Here is a 21,402-nt window from a genome sequence, read left to right on the forward strand (position 1 = left end):
TACTGAAAGGACGTAAGAAGGAGGTCAGTATAGCTCTCGGTATCATTAGGGGACACATAGTACTACGAGCTCACTTATGTAAAATCGGTGCGGCAAGTGATAGCATGTGTAGAGCATGCGGGGAAGATGACGAGACGTTGGAGGATTTCCATTGTCATTGCCCGGCTTTCGCGTCTAAAAGATACTGGCACTTAGATGGGGACACAATACCAGACATGAACCAACTTTTGGGAGTGGCATGGAAAACAGGTAAGGATTTTGTAAGTAGCACGGAATTCCTAACTTAGATTTTCTTTTTTTAGTATTTAGAGCGCACAACAAGCCGTCTACTGGCTTGGTGTATGTCCATAGTGACATGGGGCGGAAAAAATTTCCGCACCCTCTTATCAATCTAACCTAACCTAGATGCGTTTTAAATGTAATTTTTATAATTTGTATTGATATGTGAAGTACAATATTAATTTTTTTTTTTAGAAAAAAAAAACTGGGAAAACCCTTCGAGTTCTCAAAACGCAAAGCTGAAACTTTATAACATATTTTCATTAACCCAGGTGGTCCCTAGTTACGTGCAGAGAATTTTTTGCGCCCAGGATTGAGGTCTCTACTGCCATTGTATGAAAAAAATGCCAATTTTGCAAACACATTTCTTCAGTATGAGGATTTTGGGTATTTCCGTTGAGAAATATTTGTTAGGTATTTACTGTGGCATACCGTTCGAACTCGGCTATAGAAAGGAGCTCCCTTATCATCGATCTTAAACTTGATTCGGACAGCATTCATTGATGTGTGTGACAAGTTTGTTTCTGTTCCTAAATTGAATGTTCATGGGCAAGTTTGCATGGGAGCGGGGCTGGTCCTTTAAGTGAGGCAGATCCCATTAAAATCCCTACAGCTAGGGCGTTACATACCGTCACCCTGTTTCTGTATCAGGAGGGCTTGGAAATAGTCCAATCCACAAAGAGAGAACCCATAAATCCCCCAATGCGAGAAGGTAAACTTTTGTCAACTCTTTCTGTCGTAAGTCGGACCGTAGATGGGAGACCACACAAAAAGCAGTGGCCCATTTCCACTGGCAGAGTTCCAAGCGGCAAGAACAGGGCTTAAGCCTCTACATAGCGTAAGATCGTTACCGATTCAATAATCTCCTTATCCGTCCTTATCCTTATCTATGGTTGGGGTATCCAAAGTTGTTTTTTAATTCGAGACAAAAGTTTTTTTTAGAGAAATTGCGACGAAATTTTGTCTGAAAATGCAATAACACCTCGAAATATCGATCTGAGACCTTATAAATATAGTAGATCTAGCCATATCCGCTGTCCGCCTGTCGAAATCACGCTAGCGTTCGAACGAATGAAGATATCCTCTTAAAATTTGAACCAATACTTATTGATGTAGGTGGTTGATATATCCATATCGGTTTAGATAGTCTATATCGGTTTAGATTTGGATACAGCCCCCATATAAACTTTCTGTGGAGGCTTAAATTTCCTATTCTGTGCTTAATATGATCCGAATCGGTCTAAAAACTGATAGCTCCCACATAAACGGATCTTCGGTTTTCACTATTTGAGCCTCCAAATGTTTAAATTTTCCTCCTATTTGGCTGCAATTTGGCACAATGATTTGTGTTATGACTTTCAACACTTGGTCCTAGTATGAAACGAATCAGTATATAAACTGATATAGCCCCAAATAAACCGATATCCGAATTTGAATTCTTCATCTAATTTGGCAGAATTTTGGTACGCGAGGTAAACATACGCCCTCCAACACTCACGGTAAATACCACCGAGATAGGTTCATAACTATATATATCTACCATATAGACCGTTTCCGGATTTGATTTCTTGAGCTTCTCGAAGCCTTTGTATTTAACCGGGTTAGCTGGAATTTGGTACATGGTACCCAGATAGGTTCTTAAATAGATATAGGTATCTTTATATCCGTTACCTCATTTAACTTCTTGAGAGCATAGAAGTATCACTCAATACCCGATTTTATTGTTACAAAATAACTCAAATACAGACGGAGTTGAATTTGATGGTCTCGGGCCGGCCGAACTTAACGCGCTTTTACTTATTTATTTTTATGCTCTCCACCATAGGATACAACTTTCAAATTTCAAACAAATTTCGTCATTCCGTTTGAAACACTTCGAAATATTGAGACCCAACAAAGTATATATATTCGTGATCGTCTAGACAGTCGATCCGTCTGACAGTCGTGTCCGTCTGTCTGTCGAAAGCACGCAAACTTTCGAAGGAACAAAGCTAGGCACTTGAAATTTTGCATAAATACTTGCCATTAGTGTAGGTCGGATGGGATTGTAAATGGACCTTATCGGTCCATGTTTTGATATAGCTGCCATATTAACCGAGCTCGGATCTTGACTTCTTGAGCCTCTAGACGGTGCAATTCTTATCCGATTTGTCTGAAATTAAGTATGAGGTGTTTTGTTTTGACTTCCAGCAACTGTGCTTAGCATGGTTCAAATCGGTTCATAAACTGATATAGCTGACATATAAATCGATCCTGGATCTTCACTTTTTGAACCTTTAAGAGGGCGCAATTAATATCCAATTTGACTGAAATTTAGCATAAAGTGCTCTGTTTTGATTTCAAACAGCTACGCCAAGTATGGTTTTAGTCGGTTAATAACCTGTTATAGCTCCCATATAAACCGATCTTCGGGTCATACTCCTTGAACCTCTAGAGAGGACAACTCTCCGATTTGAGTGATGTTTTGTACAACGACTTCTCCTATAACCTTCAACGCGCGAGCCAAATATGGTCTAAATCGGTCCATAACCTGATGTGGCTCCCATATAAACTGATCCCCGGTTTTACTTCTTGAACCCCTATATGGCGCAATTCTTATCCGATTTGGTTGAAATTTTTCACAATGACTTCTACTATGGTCTCTAACATCCAAATCAAGTGTGGCCCAAATCTGTAAATAACCCGATATAGCTCCAATAGCATATCAATTTGTATCCATTATCACCTGTTTGTCTATAAAGAAATACCATGCAAAGAACTTGACAAATGCGATCCATGGTGAAGGGTATATAAGAATCAGTCCGGCCGAATCTTGGAAACCCACCACCATGGATTCTGCTAAAAATTTATTCAAACTAAATGAAGTTGAAGGGCATAATTTTGTTCTATTGTACATACCAAACTTCTGTCAAACCAGCAAATGATGGGGAGACCGCTTTACATGGGAGCTACATCAGGCTATAGACTGATTTGGACCGTACTTGACACAGTTTTTTAAAAAGTCGTAACAGAAACCACATGCAAAACTTCAAGCAAATCGTACAAAAATTGCGGCTTGTAAGGGCTCAAGAAGTCAAATCAGGAGATGGGTTTATATGGGAGCTATATCAGTTTATAGACCGATTTGAACAGTACTTGGCACAGTTGTTGAAAGTCATAACAGAACACTATGTGCAAAATTGTAGCAAAATCGGACAAAAATTGTGGCTTTCAGGGGCTCAAGAAGTCAAATCGGGAGATCGGTTTATATGGGAGCTATATCAGGTTATAGACCGTACTTGACACAGTTGTTGGAAGTCGTAACGGAACACCGCATGCAAAATTTCAGCCTAATCGGACAAAGATTGCGGCTTATAAAGGCTCCAGAAGTCAAATCGGGAGATCGGTTTATATGGAAGCTATATTAGGTTATAGACCGATTTAGACCGTACTTGGCACAGTTGTTGGAAGTCATAACAGAACACTATGTGCAACATTTTAGCCAAATCGTACACAAATTGCGTCTGCCAGGGGCTCAAGAAGTCAAATCGGTTTATATGGGAGCTATATCGAAATCTGAACCGATATGGCCAATTTGCAATCCCCCAACGACCTACATCCATTCATAGTATCTGTGCAAGATTTCAAACGGCTCGCTCTACGCGTTCGACCGCTATAGTGATTTCGACAGACGGACGGACATAGCTAAATCGAATCAGAATGTCGAGACGATCCAGTATATATACATTATGGGGTCGCAGATAAATATTTTGAGGTGTTACAAACGGAATGACTAGATTAGTATACCCCCATTCCCATGATGATGGGTATAAAAAGTTTACGTACCTCTGTAAATTCAGTCCTATTACCCTTTTCTATAAATCTAAAAGTCTTGGTTGTTCCTTCAAACCCTCATGGTCAGCGATTAAACTAATTGCTCATAAAAATGGAATATGTGCGTACTTGGTTTTATTACTGGGCCATTTTATATGATCAAGTCATCATCTCTAATATGAAATAAGCGAAAGTATATTGTGGAGTACTATTTTTGTTACTTTACTCTTCTTCTTCTCAAAAACATCAAACATCACGCAAGCTTAGGAATAATGAAAAAAAAAAATAAATAAATAAATGCAATTTTACTAAGTGTTCAATGGGCAATTAAGAGTTTAACTATTGCAATGTTGCTTTGGTACATACGTACCTAAAATAACTCCCAACTTGGTATTCGTGCAATGCCGAGGCTGTTTACCGCAAGTGATGATGGCCATAATCACCAACGAGTCTCAGCTTACAAATAACTGTATCTTTTAGTGTTGACTCTTTGCCACCCCCTCCCAGACATGTCTGAGGTAGGTTAAAAACAAGAAAATTACTCAAGAGCAATTCATCTATGTTTTGTACTCTTAAAATGACTGACTCAAGAAATAAGTTTTGATTTGCGCATGCGTACTCTCTTGTCTTGTGTGCAAGCTCATTTTAGCCCATAAGAGATCAGTGTTGCCACCACAACCATAAAATATTTGCAACACTTTGAAATATTAATCTACCACCCTAACGAGCTTATAAAGGGTGATTTTTTGAAGGTAATTTCCGTTAGCAACACATGGAAAATCCGTCTGTCTGTTGTAACCACGTAACAGACTTTAACAAGTAAAAGCGTGCTAAGTTCGACCGGGCCGAATCTTGGGAACCAACCACCATGGATTCTGCTAAAATATGGGAGCTATATCTGGTTATAGACCGATTTGGACCGTACTTGCCACGGTAGTTGAGAGTCATAACAGAACACTATGTGCAAAATTTCAGCCAAATCCGGCAAAAATATGGCCTTCCACGGGCTTGTATTAGGTTATAGACCGATTTAGACCGTACTTGGCACAGTTGTTGAAAGTCATAACAGAACACAACATTCAAAAATTCAGCCAACTCCGACAAAAATATGGCCTTCCATGGGCTCAAGAAGTCAAATCGAGAGATCGGTGTATATGGGGATCAGGTTCCTGTCCGATTTGAACTATACTTTACACCGTTGTTGAAAGTCATAACGGAACACTATGTGCAAAATTCCAGCCAAATCGAATAAAAATTTTGGCTTCCAGGGGATCAAGAAGTCAAACCGGGAGATCGGTTTGTATGGGAGCTTATATAAGGTTATAGACCCACACTTGTTGGAAGTCATAACAGAACACTACATGCAAAAATTCAGCCAAATCCGACAAAAATATGGCCTTTCACGGGCTCAAGAAGTCAAATCTATGGACCTAAAAAGATGAGTCAGCAGAGGAACACCTCAAGGAGGTGTACTGTCTCCGCTACTTTGGAATATAGCGATTAATATTATATTGTTGTCTCTGAAAGAAAAAGGTGTAAAAGTGGTCGCGTATGCTGATGACGTGGCAATTGCGTTTAGGGGAAAGTTTCCCAACACTCTAAAAGCAATACTTCAAAAATCTCTACGTGCAACAGCGAAGTGGGCTACAGAAAGTGGTCTAGGTATAAATCCGTGCAAGACTGAAGTATTTCTTTTCAGCCGAAGATACAATGGCACATGCCTCCTTGGGAGGACAGAATGTTCCATTTACAGAAAGCGCAAAATACCTGAGTGTTTTGCTGGACAGGGAATAGAACTTCAAATCCAACATTTTGGAAAGGACAAGAAAAGCAACTCTTGCCCTATACACCTGCAAGAGAGCCATTAGCAAAATGGGGTTTAGATCGCGTCTCATGCATTGGGTATGTACTGCAGTTGTCTGACCTAAAATGCTATATGGTGTTGTGGTCTGGTGGACGGCGTTTCTGCTCAATACTTAACCGGATCCAAAGGATGGCTTGTTTGTGCATCACAGCCGCACTGCGGACGACACCATCTGATGCACTGAGTTTAATGCTACATCTTATGCCTTTGGACATTTGTGGCTAGACAAATTGCAGCGACCACTGCCGTGAGGTTAAGGGAGCTATCTCTTTGGCCATGTAGCGGCTACGGCACTGTGTTATCCTTGATACAATATCCGATGTTCCGATGAAGTGTGGATTAAACCATATCTGAGGCGTTTTTTGATGAAAAGTACTGTACCACTATTCCTGATGGAACCGATTGTAACTTGGATATCCCTGGTAACAGAAGTTACATAGACTTTTATACGGTTGATTCCAAACTAGACAACCATGTGGGCTTTGGGGTGTACTCTAAAGATCTAGAACTGGTCATATCGAATTACCCGACCACTACAGTGTGTATCAAGCGGAGATCCTTGCAATTAAGAAAGTGGTGGAATGACTAAGATATAATGTCATTACGACGATTGGCATAAATATCTTCTCAGATAGCCATTAAATCCCACTGTTTAAAATTTCAGCCGAATCGAGTAATAAATAAAACTTTTATGGTCTTCAGACCCTTTATCGGAAAATCGAACTTAACCAGCGTGTATCAAAAAGACGTATCTGTGCTAAATTTCAGCTCAATATCTCAATTTTTGAAGGCTCTAGAGTGATCATAACAGACGGATATCGTTAAACCGTCTTAGAATTTTACGACGATTTCGATGTGTTGCAAACGGAATGACTAAATGAATATACCCCCTATCCTACGGTGATGGGTATAATAAAACAAGTAAAAACCCACCATGGTTTCTGCTTACTTACTTACATTACTTTAATGGATTGTTCTGTCATAACATTTATTCCACTAGCCGAACGTAGAATAACGTTCCAAGTCCCACGTTCTTATTCGAAAGACTTCTTTGCTGAAGCTTCTTCATCCCTTCTCACAACATGATCTAGCCAACGCAGCCGTAGTATTTGGATACGTGTCATCATACAGCTCGTGGTCCATACGACGCACAGTGGGAGAAAATCGAAAAAAATTAGCAGGTTAGGTTAAGTTTAAGTGGCAGTCTGCCATCAGACTCACTTAGACGTTTTTGCTCCATTGTGATACCACAGGCACAGAAGAAGGAAGATGCCTTCTAGTTCCTACCGTTGAACCATCCAGATCGCTTTTTAAAACCCAACAACTTGCGACTGTCCACAGTCAGACAGGTTCTCAAAGAAATAGTCAACACCTTATGTGCCAACCTTCAGTCTGTCAACATGTTTTCCGATTAGACAGTGACCCGTCAAGACAGACACAAAGACTGAGACGTCTGTTCTAGCCAGTGACAGCAAAGCGGTATAACTCTTCAAGTCTAAATTAGACCACATAGTCTTTGAATGCTCACAGCCCCTTTTTGTGGCCATCTAACATTCCTAGTCCTTCGGGCATGGTCCTGAAAACTTAGCTTACATGTCGCTACAGGCATACCCACAGATTCCAGTATACCTGGAATGTGTATGGTACTTCCTAGTCTGGCAAGTTCGACCGCTTTACAATTCCCTGGGATATCTCTATGGCCCGGCACCCAGAACAGGTGAATTTTGAACTCGTTGAGAGGTCTGCGACAGTCGAGGAAGGTTTTTGTGTTCAGAAATACGTTCTACAGGAATTTAATGGCTGTCTGAGAAGATATTTATGCCAATCGTCGTAATGACATTATATCTTAGTCATTCCACCACTTCCTTAATTGCAAGGATCTCTACTAAGACGGTTTAACGATGTCCGGGTGTCTTCCCGTCTGTTGTAATCACTCTAGAGCCTTCAAAAATTGAGATATTGAGCTGAAATTTGGCACAGATACGTCTTTTTGGATGCACGCTGGTTAGGTTCGATTTTCGGATGAAGGGTCTGTTTTTTTATTACCCGATTTGGCTGAAATTTGAAACAGTGGGTTATATTAAGCCTTCCGACATCTGACCTAAATATGGTTCAGATCGGTCCATATTTAGATATAGCTGCCATATAGACCGATCTGCCGATAAAGGGTCTGCAGCCCATAAACGCTTTATTTATTACCCGATTTTTTTGAAGTTTAAAATTGTGGGTTATTTTAAGCCTCCCAATTTCTGACCTAAATATGGTTCAGATCGGACTATATTTAGATATAGCTGACATATAGACCGATCTCCCGATAAAGGGTCTGGGATTTATTTTTTAACCGATTTCGCTGAAATTTGGAGTAATGCGCAGTTTTAAGCCTCCCAGTATAGATATAGCTGTCATATAGACCGATCCGCCAATAAGGGGACTGAAGCCCAAAAAAGCTTTATTTATTACTCGATTTCGCTAAAATTTGAAACAGTGATTTTCTCCATAAAAGTTTTATTTATTACCCGATTTTGCTGAAATTCAAAACAGTGGGTTATTTTAAGCCTCCCTTTATCTGACCTAAATATGGTTCAGATCGGACTATATTTAGATATAGCTGGCATATAGACCGATCTCCCGATAAAGGGTCTGAAGGCCATAAAAGCTTTATTTTTTATCCGATTTCGCTAAAATTTGGAATAGTGGGCAGTTTTAAGCCTCCCAATATAGGTATAGCTGCCATATAGACCGATCCGTCGATAAGGGGACTGAAGCCCAAAAAAGCTTTATTTATTACCTCCCAATATCCGACCCAAATTTGGTACAGATCGGACTCTATTTAGATACAGCTGTCATATAGACCGATCTGCCTATAAGGGGTCTGAAGCCAATAAAAGCTTTATTTATTACTCGATTTCCCTGAAATTTGAAACAGTGAGTAGGTTAAAACCTCCCAACTTAGATATAGCTGCCATATAGACCGAATTTGAAACAGTGGGATTTTGTTATTAGCTGAGCCTCACGATATCCGACCTTAATATGGCTCAGATCGGTTTATAATTGGATATATTTGCCAAAAAGACCAATATTTTGTTCTACAAAATTTAATAGTCACATATATATTAGATCACTCAATGCCTGTGCCGAATTTGGTTGCTGAGGTTATCAAATTTTGATCCGATTGTGACGAAATGGGATTTACATATATACCAGAGGTGGTGGGTATCCAAAATTCATCCCGGCCGAACTTAATGCCTTTTACTTGTTTCATTTATATATAAATAAAAACAATTATTGGGTTGCCCAAAAAGTAATTGCGGATTTTTTAAAAGAAAGTAAATGCTTTTTTAATAAAACTTAGGATGAACTTTAATCAAATATACTTTTTTTACACTTTTTTTCTAAAGCAAGCTAAAAGTAACAGCTGATAACTGACAGAAGAAAGAATGCAATTACAGAGTCACAAGCCGTTGAAAAAATTTGTCAACGCCGACTACCCAATATTTTATTTTATTATATTGGGCAACCCAATATTTTATTTTATTTTAAGTTATGCAATTTTTTAAATCAATTTTAAGGTTTTTAAGCCAATTTGGCAACCCTGATTCATTTTTGTAATTCAAAACATGCGATCGCTCGCTCTTGTACTTGTGCGCATGCTCAACTTACTTTGTAATTGAAATTGTTGCCGCTACTCTTGGCATGCAATGCTCAATGAGATAGCGGGCGTTTTGTTTATTTAACCATCAACATGGTCAACTCCTTCTCCTTAACTTCATTGAGCTCAAACGAAATCACGTTTTCCCAGCTGGGCAGCCAGACATGGTACTTAAAGAGATGTATTGTACATTGTGGTATGGTGCCACAACTCCAACAGCGGTGGGGCCAACTTAACTTTTACTTTAGTTGCAGACGAGTTTTCAAGCCGAGTGCTTCGCTTAAACGGATACAGTTTTGATAGAGTTCAAAAAATCTAAAAAAAAAGTTGTTACCATTTTTTTTTTTCAAAACAATTGAAAGTGTTTGAGAAAATTTTCAAAAAAGTATGTGGCTATTTCTAATGAATGAAATTAAAGAGAAAAAAGTGACATACCTATGAAGGAAGTTCTAGCTTCGAGTATATTGGATTATTAAGCAAAGTTGTAAAAAGGAAGTCGACCTGTCGCAACACAAGACTTCTCTTTTTTTATATATATTTAGACAATTTCTTTTTTTTTCATTATATAAAAAAATTCTATAAATAGTTTTTATCCTCACGCAGGTGAAACCAATCCGGTTTCCCTGCATTTTTGCATTGCTGTCTTAAAACGAAACAAGTTTTACTTTTATCCCACACATCCCTTAAAGTGGTTGTTGGTTGTCTAGCCAAAAATTTAAGTAAACCATTTTAAATGAAACTAAAACAAGCTGTTTGGTGAAGCTAAAAGATTGAATTGAGAGCATCTTTAAAGAAAAATTTCTATACCAATTCACTGTCTATTAATTGTCATTAAGCTCTAGCTGTGGTGACCAATTTAAAGAACAGTTTCAGGCTGTATGTGACTTTGTCTTTGGGTAAATACCAAAGATTAACCGACCGGTTCCCAGTAAAACCAGCCGGCTGTGCAAGGAGTACTTAATTCAATGGGATTTTCTCCATGCTTGTATGTATCCTAACTAGTTTTCATATATCGGCCACAAAAACTATTGAGTTGCCCAAAAAGTAATTGCGGATTTTTCATATAGTCGGTGTTGACAAATTTATTCACAGCTTGTGACTCTGTAATTGCATTCTTTCTTCTGTCAGTTATCAGCTGATACATTTAGCTTGCTTTAGAAAAAAAAGTGTAAAAAAAGTATATTTGATTAAAGTTCATTCTAAGTTTTATTAAAAATGCATTTTCTTTCTTTTTAAAAATCCGCAATTACTTTTTGGGCAACCCATATAATGGGATTGAAGCTAAACTTCAATACAATTTTTAAATATTTTAAATTTCTCGTAGCATTTGATTTCCTGAGAATCTTGACATTTAAACCAGATTTGTTATTAACCGGAAACTTCTATATATCAGGGTTCCTCTCCTTAAGTTTGGTCAATAAGAATTGTAGATTGACAAAAAACCCAAATTTGTGATTATTTTTTGAACAAATTTATAGAGAATTACACTTAGATCGCAGTTACTTGATATAGTTTTAAATCAGTGTTTTAAACTGTCTTCGACTAACGAGTAGACCATTCGTTTGAGTTAGGTTAAAAAGTGGGTGCGGATATTATTTGTGGACTCCAAGAACTAAAAAGTAGGTAAGGTTGAAAAAAGGGTGCAGATATTAATCTGCTCCATGCCACTATGGACCTACACCTAAGCCAGTAATCGGCTTGTTGTGCGCTCTATATACTAAAAAAGTAACCTCGAAAAAGAAAATCTAAGCTAGAAATTCCATGCTACTTTCAAAATCCTTAATTGTTTTCCATGCCACGCCTCTGAGTTGGTTCATGTCTGGTATTGTGTCCCCATCCAACAGATACCGGCACTTATCTGTTAGACGTGAAAGCCGGGCAATGATAAAGGAAATGCTTTAATGTCTCATCCCATTCCCCACATGCTCTACACATGCCGCACCGATTTTGCATAAAAAAGCTCGTAGTCCTATGTGTTCCGTCATGATACCAATACCATACCGATCTCCTTCTTACTTCCTTTCGGTAATAGCCTCTTCTTCTCACGATCTGGATCCCTTCATAGGATTTTCGCCGTCCTACCGATCGTTCCGCGTCAGCCTTGGGCAGTTCTGTGGCCTTCACAGCCAAATCGTCTGGCCTTTTATTCCCCTTTAATCCGTTATGGCCCGGCACCCAAACGATGCGGATATTGCCATCCTCAGAGAAGGCGTTAATCTTCGTCTTACTTCCTTTCTGCAATAGCCTCTTCTTCTCACGTTTTGGATCCCTCCATAGGATTTTCGCCGTCCCACCGATCATTCCGCGTCGACCCGAAACGCTTGGGCAGTTCTCTGGCCTGCAAAGCCAAATCGTCTGCCCTTTTATTTCTCTTTACTCCGTTATGGCCCGGCACCCAAACGATGAGGATCGTGCCATCCTTAGAGAAGGCGTTAATCTTCTTCTTACACTGCAAGACTGTTCGTGAATTCACAGTCCTGGTTGTTATTGCTTTCATGGCAATTTTACTGTCGGTAAAAATGTTCAGACTCGACGTCCTCGCGTTAACACCACACCACCTCACGCATTCCGTGATCGTCGGGATCTCCGCCTGCAGGATCGTAATAAGGTCAGGCAGTCTCAAACTCTGTCCCTGGGTTCTCAATGTATACCCCCAGGTCCACTCTGTTCTCTAGCTTTGATCCAGTCGTGTAATGCAAGACTATGCCGCTGGCGGTAGTGCCTCGCACTCGAAATCAAATGTCGTCTCAAGTATCCCATCGGAAACCTCTCCCTCATCATTCAGGTTTCCTATTGTCGCCTCGATTACTGTTGAGCTGCTCCCATCCTCAATCTATTCTCCCATCGCCGTAAGTCTCATAACCGCAGAAAATTTTAAGTTAGGAATTCTTTGCTACTTAGAAAATCTTTAATTGTTTTCCATGCCACTCCCCTAAGTTTGTTCATGTCTGGTTTTGTGTCCCCACCTAAGTGACGGTGTCTTTTAGCCGTGAAAGCCGGGCATAGGAAATGCTCTAACTTCTTATCATCTTCCCCGCATGGCCTACACATGCTATGGTTGTCCTATGTGTCCAGTTATGATACCCATAGCTATACGGACCTTCTTCTTACTTCCTTTCAGTAATAGCTTCGTCCGCTCACGATCTGGAACACCCCATAGGATTTTTGCCGTCCTACCGTTTGTTTCGCAACATGACCTTCCTGATGGCAATACTAGGGTTTCGTCAGTCCGAGTTTGTGCCGCTGGCAGCTGTGCCTCACACTCGACTTCAAGGTTCATCTCAGATATCCGATCGGAAACCTCTTCCCTTCCTACCAGGTTTCCTATCGTCGCCTCGATTTTATCGCGATGGTATGAGCTGCTCCCATCCTCAATCCATTCTCCCATCGCCCCGGTAACCGAGTTGGTAGCGTGCTTGGATTACTAGTGCAGGGGTCGTGGGTTCGATTCCCGTCAGAAGCCTTGGTCTGTCGCTGCTTTGCAATGGACTTGCAATTGTCTAAGTGAGTCTGTAAAGGACTGCCACTCTTACCTAACCTAAGTCTCATAGCCGTAGTGGCTGCCTCACACTTAATCTGTATGTCAATGGGTCGGATATCTAGGATAGTCTCCAGTGCCCTAGTGGGCGTGGTTCTCATCGCTCCGCCTATGCCAAGACAACATGTTCTCTGAACCTTTTGTATGGTCCTTATGTTGCACTTTTTCTCCATAGCACTCCACCAAACTACTGAGGCGTAAGTAAGTATTGGTCTAATCACGCTCCTGTAGAGCCAGTGGACTATCTTCGGATTCAGGTCCCATTGCAAGCCAACGCCTCAGTACGCACCTGAATGTGACACTTCCAATTCAGTTACCTGTCCAAGATCACACCTAAGTATTTGACCTTGTCAGATATCGAAATCGTCTTATTGAGGAAATGTGGTGCGTTAAATTTGCCCTCGTGAACATGCGAGGAAGTCGAAGGTTCTCATCCATTTCAGTCTTCTCTGGGTTAAGCTATCTTATATAATTATTCAATTTATGTTCATAGTTCAATGATTGAAACTCTTAAAAATCACCCATTACAAATTTACCCACTCTAATGTCCATCAATCATAACTACCAAGTACTCCTAAAGTGTTTTTTATTCCTATTTTCAAAAATGTCCATTACCCACAATGCCCATTCAAACTATTACACAGCGTCAAATGCTGTGCGTCCTTTTGGGTAGCGTAGAGGAGACATGTCTGAAGAAAATCGTTGTCGTTTTGAAGAAATCATTTTGCGTGCAATTCAAGGAATGTAGTTTTGAAAGACCATTAAACTACTTTTCTGCAATTCATGGCGAAAAACGAAAAAAAAACTCCAAAATTGTAAAGCCCCAATTGTTTGGGTGCAGAGTTGTAATGCATTTGGGGTGGGGGAAATATGGTGTCGTTCGTAATGAGCACCACGATGATGATGATGATGGCGGTGGCCATAACATGTGACAAATGCCAGGCACTCTAATGTACGCTAAAAAGTATTCGTTTGTAGTTGACATGAAAAGAAAAATGCAGTGAACCGCAAATAATGTGAAATATGTTTTTTTGTGATTTTTTACTTCATTCAATTTGGCTTTTTTTTTTGAATTTGTGTTACTGCTGCCATCTCATGGCTTGGTGGCCAACTGGTCTGAGTTGCGGTGAGCTCTGGGACTGGTTCAAGTAATGGCAGTAATTTCACCAAAGACATTCGTTTACAAGCTACGGTTTTTTTTTTGGTTTTCTTTTCTAATACAAAAAAGATTTAATTTTATTGTATAATTGCAATAAAGCTGATGACGATAATGATAATGCTGATGATGATAGCGTGGCGTTGGCCATGGTTACGTTTGTTGGTGTCCATTGTTTTGATCATTTCAAAAGAAAGTACCCGGGTTACTTACTTAGGCCCCACCTCCCACCTTACCACCCTGTAGTTGATTGACACAACGAAAGATGATTTTGGGGCAAAAAAAAAAAAAAAATAATGAAATGAAAGAAACATGATTTGGTATTAAGGCGATGATAGAAAAATAAAAAAAAGAAATTTATTCAATTATTATTTTCGCTGGTTCATTCATTTTTTTCCTCCATTCGAGTTAAACTTCGAATAAAAAATTTAAACCATTTTTTTTCGGAGCCATATATTGTGAAAGTTTGCCGCTTAATCTTTATGAGAGTCCAATAAAAACAGTTGTGGAATTTTTTAATTTGCCATACAACATATTGTGTCTTATCTCATTCAAAAAAAAAAAAGTGCAATGACTTAAAAGTTTTAAAACAAATAAAAAAAATTAAAATAAAATAGAATAGAATACAAAGAAAAAAAAATTAAATAAAAAATAAAATAAAATAGAAAACAAATAAAAAAAAAATTAATAAAAAATAAAAATAAAATAAAATAAAATAAAATAAAATAAAATAAAATAAAATAAAATAAAATAAAATAAAGTAAAATAAAATAAAATAAAATAAAATAAAATAAAATAAAATAAAATAAAATAAAATAAAATAAAATAAAATAAAATAAAATAAAATAAAATAAAATAAAATAAAATAAAATAAAATAAAATAATATAAAATAAAATAAAATAAAATAAAATAAAATAAAATAAAATAAAATAAAATAAAATAAAATAAAATAAAATAAAATAAAATAAAATAAAATAAAATAAAATAAAATAAAATAAAATAAAATAAAATAAATTAAAATAAAATAAAATAAATAAATTAAAATAAAATAAAAAAAATAAAATAAAGTAAAACAAAATAAAATAAAACAAAAAAAAACCAAAATAAAATAAAACAAGTAAAAGCGTGCTAAGTTCGGCCGGGCCGAATCTTATATACCCTCCACCATGGATCGCATTTGTCGAGTTCTTTTCCCGGCATCTCTTCTTAGGCAAAACAGGATATAAGAAAAGATTTGCTCTGCTATTAGAGCGATATCAGGATATGGTCCAGTTTGGACCACAATTTAATTATATGTTGGAGACCTGTGTAAAATATCAGCCAATTCGAATAAGAATTGCGCCCTTTGGGGGCTCAAGAAGTAAAATAGAGAGATCGATTTATATGAGAGCTGTATCGGGCTATAGACCGATTCAGACCATAATAAACACGTATGTTGATGGTCATGAGAGGATCCGTCGTACAAAATTTCAGGCGAATCGGATAATAATTGCGACCTCTAGAGGCTCAAGAAGTCAAGACCCAAGATCGGTTTATATGAAAGCTATATCAGGTTATAGACCGATTTAAACCAAACTTGGCACAGTTGTTGGATATCATAACAAAACACGTCGTTCCAAAATTCATTCAAATCGGATAAGAATTGAGCCCTCTAGAGGCTCAAGAAGTCAAGACCCAAGATCGGTTTATATGACAGCTATATCAGGTTATGGACCGATTTGAACTATACTTGGCACAGTTGTTGGGTATCATAACAAAACACGCCGTTCCAAAATTCATTCAAATCGGATAAGAATTGAGCCCTCTAGAGGCTCAAGAAGTCAAGACCCAAGATCGGTTTATATGACAGCTATATCAGGTTATGGACCGATTTGAACCATACTCAGCACAGTTGTTGGATATCATAACAAAACACGTCATGCAAAATTTCATTCCAATCGGATAAGAATTGCGCACTCTACAGGCTCAAGAAGTCAAGACCCCAGATCGGTTTATAGGACAGCTATATCAAAACATGGACCGATATGGCCCATTTACAATACCAACCGCCCTACACTAATAAAAAGTATTTGTGCAAAATTTCAAGCGCTAGCTTTACTCCTTCGGAAGTTAGCATGCTTTCGACAGATAGACGGACGGACGGACAGACGGACGGACATGGCTAGATCGACATAAAATTTCACGACGATCAAGAATTATATACTTTATGGGGTCTCAGACGAATATTTCGAGTAGTTACAAACAGAATGACGAAATTAGTATACCCCCCATCCTATGGTGAGGGGTATAATAAACTTCGCAAAATCCATGAAATATTTTATTGGAGCCAAATTATTTCTTCAATTTGATGACATATTCTTTATGAAATATTTGATGAAAGTATTCTTCAAATTTGATAAAAAAAACACTCATGTTGAAGTGGTTATAAAAATGTATGAATAGCTTTATAAATGTCTATGAATAGGTTAATAAGTTTTGATGAAGAAATGTTAAAATTGTTGCAGGTCTGCGTCAAAACTGGCGAATATAATTTCCTAAAATTCTAAGCAGATTCTATTTGATTAAATATTTCATAGCGCCGAATTTTGATTAAACACGTTTCATAGAATCTATGAAAAATTTAATAGAGCCAATTTAATCAATTTTTTTATCAACTCAGTGAAGAAATTCTTCAATATGAGGAAGTTTTTTTTTTTCGGTGTGAGCTTTTTTAAACTAAAAATTTTCGAGAAAAAATAAATTGAGTGCAAAATTCAAAGTGAGTGCTGAATTCAAAGTGAAATGATGTGTCTGTTAGTATGTTAGGTTAGGTTAGGTTTAAGTGGCAGTCTCAGTCCATTCTGATACCACAGGAACAGAAGTTTCTACCTTTGAACCATCAGTAAGCGAATGTTCACACCCGCTAAATCACACAAGTTCTCAATGAATTGAGAACCTAAAGTGCAACTCCTGGGGGACACACACGCAGAAGGTGTTCTATAGTCTCTTCTTCTTCGATGTCCCTACAGCTTCTGCAAAAGTCGTTGCTGGCAACCTTCAGTCTGTCAGCATGTTTTCCGATTAGACAGTGACCTGTCATGACGGACACAATGATTGAGACGTCTGTTCTTGCCAATGACAGCAAAGCAGTAGACCTCTTCTGGCGCGTCTAGATGAGGCCACATAGTTTTGGAATGCTCACAGCCCCCTCTTTGTGACCATCTATCATTCGTTGCCCTTCGGGTCTGGTCCTGACAACTTAGCTTACATGTTGCTAGAGACATATCCACAGATTCCAGTGTCCCTGGAGTGTGTAAGGTAGTTCCTAGACTCGCAAGCTCGCCTGCTTGAGAATTCCCTGGGATATCTCTGTGGCCCGGCACCCAGAACAGGTGAATTTTTGAACTGTTCAGCCATCTTGTTGAGAGATCTGCGACAGTCCGTTTCTGTGTTCAGAAATACGTTCTCCAGGGATTTAATGGCTGCCTGGCTGTCTGAGAAGATATTTATGCCAATCGTCGTAATGACATTATATCTTAGCCATTCCACCACTTCCTTAATTGCAAGGATCTCTGTTTGATACACACTGCTGTGGTCGGGTAACTTCTTCGATATGACCACTCCTAGATCATTAGAGAACTCCCCAAAGCCCACCTGGTCGTTTAGTTTGGAACCATCCGTATAGAAGCCTATGTAACTTCTGTTACCAGGGATATCCAAGTTCCAATCGGTTCTATCAGGAATAAAGGTACAGTACTTTTCATCAAAAAGCGGCACATGTAGGGTGTAATCCACACTGCATCGGAACATCGGATATTGTATCAAATATAACACAGTGTCCGTGGCCTCCACATGACCAATGAGAAAGCTCCCTTAACCTCACGGCAGTGGTCGCTGCAATTTGTCTAGCCACAATGTCCAAAGGCATTAGATGTAGCATTAAACTCAGTGCATCAGATGGTGTCGTCCTCAGTGCGGTTGTGATGCACAAAGAAGCCATCCTTTGGATCCGGTTAAGTATTGAGCAGAAGCGCCGTCCACCAGACCACAACACCATACAGCATAATAGGTCTGACAACTGCAGTATATGAAATGCATGTTGGATTTGAAGTTCAGTTTCCTGTCCAGCAAAACACCCAGGTATTTTGCGCTTTCTGTAAATGGAACATTCTCTCCACCCTAGGAGACTGGTTCCACTTTAGGCAACTTGTATCTCCTGCTGAAAAGAACTACTTCTGTCTTGCACGGATTTATACCCAGACCACTTTCGGTAGCCCACTTTGCTGTTGCACGTAGAGCTTCCTGAAGTATATCTCTTAGAGTGCTGGGAAACTTTCCCCTAGCCGAAATTCCCACGTCATGAGCATACGCGACCACTTTACGCATTAATGGCTATATTTCAAAGTAGAGAAGTCCTTGAGGGGTTCCTCTGCTGACCCATCTTTTTAGATACACAGATCCCAAGCGTAATGCATCTTTTAGTAAGAAAGTTATTTATAAACTTTCTTACGGTAGAGTTGATGCCTAGAAACTCCAACTCCTTCATGATTGACGGTTTTGTATTATTGAAATCACCTTCAATGTCAAGAAATGCTACCATTGCATGTTGCTTGACAGCGAGAGAACCCTCTATGTAGCCGACTAGGTCGTGCAGGGCTGTTTCAGTGGATTTGCCTTTACTATATGCATGCTGCTGCCGCGACAGGCGATCTCCAGGGATCTTTGCACTAAGATATGTTTCTATCAACCTCTCAAGAGTCTTCAGCATAAAAGATGACAGACAGAGAATAGGTCGAAAATCTTTCGCCTTCGTGTGGAAGGGTTTTCCTTCGTGCCCCTCCATCCCACAGGTATATATGACATTCTGATACAATCAGAGTATATCTCCCTAAGCCAAGTCTGATAGACTAGACACAGCTTGTATTCCACCGGTTATACATCATCAGGGCCTGGCGAATTAAAGGAGTCGAAACTTCTTATCGCCCAAAGGATTTTCGGCTCATACAAAATTTCCCTAATGTCCTCTGTCGAATGCATATCAGTGACAACCTCTTCGGAGAAGAATGGAGAATTTCCCGGGAAATGTGTATCAACGAGTAGTTCTAGTGTTTCCCCACGAGACACTGTCCATACATTTTCTGACTTCTGGATATACTCCACCGTAATAGGTCTCGAGGACAGAATCTTCCTTAGCCTAGAGGCCTCAGATGTATCCTCCACGGAGCTGCAGAATTCTACCCAGGATTTGTTCTTAACCTTTCTCATCTCGCCCTTATATTTTTTTTAGCTCAGCCTTATAGATGTCCCAATCGTGTGGTGCTCTTGTGGCTTTTGCTCTGTTGAAGAGTTTTCTGCAGTCCTTCCTTAGACCAACCAGCCCCTTGGCTTGGCACTAGGGCATGCTGACACAAGTGAGTCATTCAGGGCCTTCGTGATCCGCTTGACCACTATGTCTATACGGAGGCCGTAGTTTCCACTTCCATTTCTGGTCTAAAAGAGATGGACGTGCAGAATTTACGCCGAAATTTATCCCAATCCGCCTTTCTTCTGTTTATCCGAGGGACCACTACTGCAGTATTTTCTTCAAGGCTGAAACTAATATAACGATGATAAGAGAAGCTGTGGTCATCCATCACTTGCCAGTCACGTATTCTTCCACTTATAATACATTCGATAAGCAGCTCACCCCTTTCGTTGACATCCGAACTTCCCCATATCTGGCGATGTACATGAACATCACTTCCTACAATGAGGCTTTTCTTCCCTACAGAAGCAGCTTCAACCATCTACTTAAGGTTAGAAGACGGCATCTCTGAATCGTGTACCATACATAGGGAAGCCAGCCAGTAATAAGATTTTTTTATTTCAAGGCTGGCTACTACTAAATCTTCAGTGCTTAGCGACGTAAGAAGAAAATCATTTAGACCACCCTTTGCAAGAATACAGGCTCTGTGTCTCCCAGGACACAGCTATGGTTCCTGGTTAAGAATTAAATCCCCCAGCCATCAGGAGGACCTTTAGTGCCGCCGAAGCGGCCTTACAATGGTGGAGATTTATCTGTAGAAACCGGATCATAGTCAGGATTCAAAACTTCCACCACTGTTGTGTTAGCCTCGTCTTCTGAATCCCCGAAGAGTTCATCCTCAAAAGATTTGTAAGAACTTGTCACGATGAGCTTCCGTACGCATCCAGGGGCAGGTGAGAAAGCTGTGAACCACCCTTCCTCAGGACACTGGGCACTTGCGGTGTGGACGATTTCTCCTTAGATTCTTCACTAACTGCTGCTGTCGAAGTACTTTTTGACTTCCGTGCTTCCCCGCGGCCGCGCACCTTGAGCCCAGTCCAACTTTGTGACCCACCCACACATGGCTTGTCGGGTCCCGTTTCGATGCCTGTCTCGATTGTGGCAGGAGGATTTTCAATCTCCTGCAATCCGTCAGACTTTAGCGATGTGCGCGATAGTTCCTCAGGCAAGTGTTCAGCAACAACTGCTGAGATGTCTTCTGATTCCCCAACCCCACCGATTCTATAGATCTTCAGTTTCAACTTATTGAATCCGTAGGATACAACTCCTTCAGACTTGTTTAGTGAGTTTAGTACGAATAACGTATGTCTCCGGTCACCATCAGCCTCATCCAACCTACCAATCTTTCAGTCGGTGGAAGATTGGTAGATTGTCTTCCTTAGTCTTCCAAGTATCGATTCAGGATCTGAGGGAATCCTTGGTATCCAAGCATGCGCCATTAGTCGAGAAGGAATGCCTTCCTTCTTGACTAAATTTGGTGCTGCACCTGGCCAGATCTCACCATTTTTTTTAGCGCACAACGATGCATTTCAAATAAGTGTTGATCGCCGAAGGCAATTAGTTTGTATAGGCTTCGATACCAGCCTGCATCGTCACAAACTGGAGGAGACCCAGGAAATTCCGCAAGGACATTAGAGTATACTGATGACAGTTCATTGACTATTTCACTCCAATTATTCCTTGGTATGCAGCCCTGTTCTTCTCCCTTGTTGACGACAGCTGCCATCACTAAACTGTTCCTAGCAACATTAGCGAAGATTCTTGTACCCATCTTACTGTTGTTCGCCCTAGTTCATTTAGGCATGGAATGCCTTCCAG

The 21,402-nt window shown here is 39.6% G+C and overlaps 1 protein-coding gene across 2 annotated transcripts in view; it reads left to right on the top strand.

Moving 5' to 3' along the window:
• LOC106089679 (protein obstructor-E) overlaps positions 1–21,402 on the top strand; it is a 561,865-nt gene that overhangs the window by 24,417 nt on the left and 516,046 nt on the right. Inside the window, exon 1 of one of the 2 annotated variants that reach the window (XM_059367811.1) lies at positions 9,887–9,990. The exons of the other annotated variant lie outside the window; for it this stretch is intronic. The gene's annotated coding sequence lies outside the window, so the exon portion shown is untranslated. Of the gene's footprint in view, positions 1–9,886; positions 9,991–21,402 lie in introns of those variants that run through there. 2 annotated transcript variants of the gene reach the window in all.

This window comes from Stomoxys calcitrans, chromosome 4 (genome assembly GCF_963082655.1).
Source record: "Stomoxys calcitrans chromosome 4, idStoCalc2.1, whole genome shotgun sequence".
Classification (NCBI taxonomy): domain Eukaryota; kingdom Metazoa; phylum Arthropoda; class Insecta; order Diptera; family Muscidae; genus Stomoxys; species Stomoxys calcitrans.